The following is a 6,950-nucleotide window of genomic DNA, read 5'->3' as shown; positions in this document are numbered from 1 at the left end:
AACATCATGTTCTGATGCCAATAATTATGTTTTTATTTTTTTATTCTAGAGGATAAACCTGGCAAGATCACCCAATCATCAAATGTCAATGGGGGCCTCCTGACTCTCCCCCAATGGCAGATGTCAAGGGGAAGAAAGGATCGAGCTGCTGGGGTTAAGCTACTTTTACACCTCCGGTGGGAATTCTGTCACGTTGTTCTGGCAGAGAACAGCCAGCCATAATTCACCGGATATGGCACTGCCTGATGCGGACGGAATGGCCACTGGCCCCATTAAAGGGGTCGTCTCACTTCGGCAAGTGGCATTTATCATGTAGAGAAAGTTAATACAAGGCACTTACTAATGTATTGTGATTTTCCATATTGCTTCCTTTGCTGGCTGGATTCATTTTTCTATCACATTATACAGTCAGGTCCATAAATATTGGGACGTCGACACAATTCTAACATTTTTGGCTCTCTACACCACAACAATGGATTTGAAATGAAACGAACAAGATGTGCTTTACCTGCAGACTGTCAGCTTTACCTGCAGACTGTCAGCTGTAATTTCAGGGTATTTACATCCAAATCAGGTGAACGGTGCAGGAATTACAGCAGTTTGCGTATGTGCCTCCCACTTGTTAAGGGACCAAAAGTAATGGGACAGAATAATAATCTTAAATCAAACTTTCACTTTTTAATACTTGGTTGCAAATCCTTTGCAGTCAATTACAGCCTGAAGTCTGGAACGCATAGACATCACCAGACGCTGGGTTCCATCCCTGGTGATGCTCTGCCAGGTCTCTACTGCAACTGTCTTCAGTTCCTGCTTGTTCTTGGGGCATTTTCCCTTCAGTTTTGTCTTCAGCAAGTGAAATCCAGCTCAATCAGATTCAGGTCCGGTGAGTGACTTGGCCATTGCATAACATTCCACTTCTTTCCCTTAAAAAACTCTTTGGTTGCTTTTGCAGTATGCTTTGGGTCATTGTCCATCTGCACCGTGAAGAGCCGTCCAATGAGTTCTGAAGCATTTGGCTGAATATGAGCAGATAATATTGTCCGAAACACTTCAGAATTCATCCTGCTGCTTTTGTCAGCAGTCACATCATCAATAAATACAAGAGAACCAGTTCCATTGGCAGCCATACATGCCCACGCCATGACACTACCACCACCATGCTTCACTGATGAGGTGGTATGCTTAGGATCATGAGCAGTTCCTTCTCCATACTCTTCTCTTCCCATCACTCTGGTACAAGTTGATTTTGGTCTCATCTGTCCATAGGATGTTGTTCCAGAACTGTGAAGGCTTTTTTAGATGTAGTTTGGCAAACTCTAATCTGGCCTTCCTGTTTTTGAGGCTCGCCAATGGTTTCCATCTTGTGGTGAACCCTCTGTATTCACTCTGGTGAAGTCTTCTCTTGATTGTTGACTTTGACACACATACACCTACCTCCTGGAGAGTGTTCTTGATCTGGCCAACTGTTGTGAAGGGTGTTTTCTTCACCAGGGAAAGAATTCTTCGGTCATCCACCACAGTGGTTTTCCGTGGTCTTCCGGGTCTTTTGGTGTTGTTGAGCTCACCGGTGCGTTCCTTCTTTTTAAGAATGTTCCAAACAGTTGTTTTGGCCACGTCTAATGTTTTTGCTATCTCTCTGATGGGTTTGTTGTGTTTTTTCAGCCTAATGATGGCTTGCTTCACTGATAGTGACAGCTCTTTGGATCTCATCTTGAGAGTTGACAGCAACAGATTCCAAATGCAAATAGCAGACTGGAAATGACCTCTGGACCTTTTATCTGCTCATTGTAATTGGGATAATGAGGGAATAACACACACCTGGCCATGGAACAGCCGAGAAGCCAATTGTCCAATTACTTTTGGTCCCTTAACAAGTGGGAGGCACATACGCAAACTGTTGTAATTCCTGCACCGTTCACCTGATTTTGATGTAAATACCCTCAAATTAAAGCTGACAGTCTGCAGGTAAAGCACATCTTGTTTGTTTCATTTCAAATCCATTGTGGTGGTGTATAGAGCCAAAAATATTAGAATTGTGTCAATGTCCCAATATTTATGGACCTGACTGTACACTGCTCGTTTCCATGGTTGCGACCTTCCTGCAATCCATCATCGGTGGTCGTGCTTGCACTGTCCCGGGCCAGGAGATCAGAGAGACTGGCAACACGTGGGTTAATCTGAATGGTTCCTTGGGAATCATTTGTGTCTGTGTTGTTTTGGTAATGACCACACCTCTGGCAGGTGTTGTTGGTTTGGTCAATTGAATTCCTCTATTTATTACTGCGTATCCCTTTTAGGGGTGCAGTTTATAGCTTCAGTTTCTGGACTCTGGCCTAGCTGGTTGTTGGTTCTCGGTTGAGCTCCTGGCGCTGCCTTTGCTCCACGTGAAGTTAAGTGTCGTCTTTCCTATTTGTATTTTGTTTGTTGTATTCCCCTGTTTGTTGTATCCAGGCCTGAGGGAGAATCCTGTTTATCCTTCTGGTGGAGGAATATGTTGTCTCAAGTCCTGTCACTATATCAGGGCCCCACAGGGTATGTTAGGGCTCTAGGTTCCTGTGTATGAACTTTCCTACCATCAAGGTCATTTCATACTGATAGTTAGTCAGGACTTGGATTAGGGTTGTTCTAGGAGGTGACCTTCTCCTTTACCCTAGTTTCCAGGCCTCGTTCCTTTCCCCTTCCCTCCTGTGCTCGGTGTGGAGTTTTCCACCCATACTGCTTCCGTGACATGCACACTATAGGAAAATGGACTAGCCTATGTGAGCTTTCACAGTCCAGGCCACCAGAGAGGCCGGCGCTTTTTCCTGTAGTGTGCAGGAAAGGACGAAGCCCCATTTTTTCGAATCTGACGTGTCATTTTATATGGTAATAACTTTGGAATGCTTCTACATATTCAAGCATTATGTTTTTTCCTGACATATTGTACTTTATGTTAGTGGTAAATTTGGGTTGCTATGTTTTTGTCTAAAAGAATCCGAAATTTAACAGACATTTGGAAAAATTAGCAATTTTTTTTCAAGATTTATAAGTTTATGCTTTTAAGGCCTCATGCACACCGGATCCACAAAACACGGGATAATGGCATTTGTGGAATGGGTGGTCTGGCCTTCAATAGACCAGTCCTAACCTTGTTTGTGATACAGACAAGAATAGGACATGTTCTATTTTTTTTTGTGGGGCCGCGGAACTGAGGTACAGATGCGGACAGCACATGGAGTGCTGTCAGCATCTTTTGCGGCACCATTGAAATGAATGGGTCCGCATCCAAGCCACAAAAAATGCAGCTTGGATGCGGACCCAAAAAACGTTTGTGTGCATGAGGCCTAAAACAGATATCCATGTCACACAAAATGTTTCTTTTAACATTTTCCATGTTTCTTCTTTATGCATTATTTTTGAAAAGTACTTTTATTTATTAATTTTTTTGTAGGGATCATTAGAGGGCTTATAAGTTTAGCAGCAATTCTACAAATTTTCCCCAAAATTTTCTAAATCCTATTTTTTAGGGACCAGTTCAGTTCTGAAGAGGCTTTGAGAGGCCTATATATTAGAACCTAGCGGTGGGCGATATGCGATATAAATTTGTGCCACGATATGGATTTTGTGCATATCGCCTATATCGCCGAACCGCGATATGATTGCGCTCTCTGCGCGCACCATGTTCTCCTGAGCCGGCACAGTGGAGAAGGAGGGAGTCCCTCCCTCCCCACTGTGCGCGGCTGCCGCTGACCACCAATGAGGAGGAGGAGGGGAGGGACTGACAGTAAATCAGTGAGATCGTGAAAACTCAAATCCGATGGTATATTCTAACCCCAAGGCGTTCCCATGGTGACAGGGACGCTTGCCTGGGGGTTAGAATATACAGGGCCACGCCGCTCACAGGAGTACATTTATAAACTAATCAGTAACTTTAACCATTGCTGATCTCTTTACTGGATACCTTACTCTGTCTTATCTCCGGTAACAGCAGGCAGTGCGGGCGGGCGGCGCTCACTCACTGACGTCACGCGCCTGCGCCGCCTAGTGGGAGGAGCAGACGCATGACGTCAGTGAGTGAGCGCCGCCCGCCCGCACTGCCTGCTGTTACCGGAGCTAAGACAGAGTAAGGTATCCAGTAAAGAGATCATTAATGGTTAAAGTTACTGATTAGTTTATAAATGTGCTCCTGTGAGCGGCGGGGAGGGGGATCTGTGGGTGTCACTGTTTAGGGGAGGGGGATCTGTGGATGTCACTGTTTAGGGGAGGGGGATCTGTGGGTGTCACTGTTTAGGGGGGAGATCTGTGGATGGCACTGTTTAGGGGAGGGGGATCTGTGGGTGTCACTGTTTAGGGGAGGGGGATCTGTGGATGTCACTGTTTAGGGGAGGGGGATCTGTGGGTGTCACTGTTTAGGGGAGGGGGATCTGTGGATGTCACTGTTTAGGGGAGGGGGATCTGTGGATGTCACTGTTTAGGGGAGGGGGATCTGTGGGTGTTACTGTTTAGGGGAGGGGGATCTGTGGGTGTTACTGTTTAGGGGGGAGATCTGTGGATGGCACTGTTTAGGGGAGGGGGGATCTGTGGATGGCACTGTTTAGGGGGGAGATCTGTGGATGGCACTGTTTAGGGGCGGGGGATCTGTGGATGGCACTGTTTAGGGGAGGGGGATCTGTGGATGGCACTATTTAGGGGAGTGGACTCAGCTCCCTGCTGTTGTGTGCACAAAGCACAGAGCAGCAGGGAGAGTGTAAAGTCCTATTCACCCTAATAGAGCTCTATTAGGGTGAATATGACAAGAGTTCTAGCCCTTAAGGAGGCTAATAGTTATTAAATAAAAAGTAAAAAAAAAAAAAAAGTTTAAACACCCCCCCAATATAGAAAACAATATATTGCGATATATATCGCATATCGCACATGCTTAAAATTATATTGCAATATAGATTTTAGGCCATATCGCCCACCCCTATTAGAACCCCCCTCCCCCTTCATAAATCACCCAATTTTAAAAACTAAAACTGCCCCTCAAAGTATTCAAAATGGCATTTTGGAAGTGTTTAACTCTTTTGGCGTTTCACATGAATGAATGCAAAATGGAGGTGAAATGTAAAATTTAAAAATTCTCATTTTTTTGTCAGATTTTAATCAATTGTTTTGGAAAACGGCAGGTTAAAAAATGGAACCAATACTCCAAGATTATTATCCTGATTCTGCAGTTCTTAGACTGACTAAAATACTGCCCCAGAATTGAAGGAGCACCTTGTGGATTTTGGGGTCTTCTTTTTTAGGGCACCATTTCAGGTTTTCAGAGGCCTTGAGGTGCTAATACATAAGAAACACCCCCAAAAGGCCTCATTTTTGAAACTAGATGAGCTAGAGCATTTAGACCCCACAGGTGTTTTATAAAGTTTATGACAATTGAGCATGAAAATCAAAAATTGCTTGTTAACAATAATATTTTAATAGGAGAAAAAGCCCCCTACAAATTGTTACGCTATTTCTCCCAAGTACGGCAATATTCCATATGTGGTTGTAACCAGCTGTTTGGGCACACAGCAGAGCACAGAAGGGAAGGAGCACCATTTGGCTTTTGGAACCCAGATTTTACTGGAATGGGTTTGGGTGCCATGTCGAACTTGCAGCACTAGTACAGTGGACACCCAAAGAAATAACCATATTTTTGAAACTACAACCCCAAAGGAATTCAGCTAGGGGTGTAATGATGGTTTTGATCCCACAGGTGTTAGTCATAGACTTTATTAATAACACTGATCCATGAAAATTGTTATTTTTTTCCCAATAGTAAGTTGCTTTAACTCAAACTTTTTCATGTTTGCAAGCGATAAAAGGAGAAAAAGCATCACATAATTTGTTACACAATTTCTCCTGAGTACAGAAATACCCTAGATGTAGTCATAAACTGCGGTTTGGGGATACGGCAGTGCTCGGAAGGGAAGGAGCGGCATCTGGGTTTTGTAACATGAAATTTGCTTATTTTTTTATATATAGTCCCACTTGGAAACTTAAACATACAATAATCAATCCCTGGTACAATACACTGCAATAGTCATCTATTGCAGTGTATTGTACTGTCGACCTTACACTTCTATTTCACTCTATCAGACCTCCTATGCCAAGGCAACCACTGGGACCTTGATCATGCAGTGGGGGCCTAATGGGGGAGAGAAGGAGCCACTGCCATCTTCATGCCGTAAATGTACAGTTTTCACTCAGCCTCTTAATAGGCTGACACTTCCTGTTCTGTGAAGGTCACGTCTCGGTAGTACAAATAGTTTCAGTAATTACAGATAACACAGGATCCCCCATTCACAATAACTGATGGCTAGAGATGGGTGAATTTGGTCGTCCTTATCTATTCAGGTCAATATAAATTTGACCCAAATCGAAAGTGGTTGAGTTTCAGAATCGATTCGCTAATCCCAACTTATCTTTTCCCCCTCCCTGCGCAGTGATCTCTGCAAGGGTTCATAGTGCAAGCACACAACACTCTGCCTTAGAAGTCTGTAAGATTCTCCCATCCATTGTGTCTATGACGCATCTCTAAATGCTGTTAAAGGGGTTGTCCGAGTTCAGAGCTGAACCTGGATATATCCACATTTTCACCCCGGCAGCCCCCCTGACTTGTGCATCGGAGCAGTTCATGTTCCGATGCTCTCCTTTGCCCTGCGCTGAATTGCGCAGGGCGAAGACATTTTCTAGAGTTCCGGTGACAAACCGGGCTCTCCTTAGGGCTGCCAGGCGGAGGCTTCCGCCAAGCAGTGAGCCCGGTGATGTAACCGGCACTGATGGGCGGGCTTTAGCGCTGCCCTAGAGCCGTTGACGTCACCGAACACACTGCCCGGCAGTGTGTTATTGTAAACAAAAGAGCCCTTGCCCTGCGTGATCCAGTGCAGGGCAAGGGAGAGCATGCTCCGATGCTCTTATCAGGGAGGCTGCCTGGGTAAAATCTTGGG

Source organism: Bufo gargarizans, chromosome 6, assembly GCF_014858855.1.
Source record: "Bufo gargarizans isolate SCDJY-AF-19 chromosome 6, ASM1485885v1, whole genome shotgun sequence".
NCBI lineage: Eukaryota > Metazoa > Chordata > Amphibia > Anura > Bufonidae > Bufo > Bufo gargarizans.
This window is presented reverse-complemented; position numbering follows the sequence as displayed.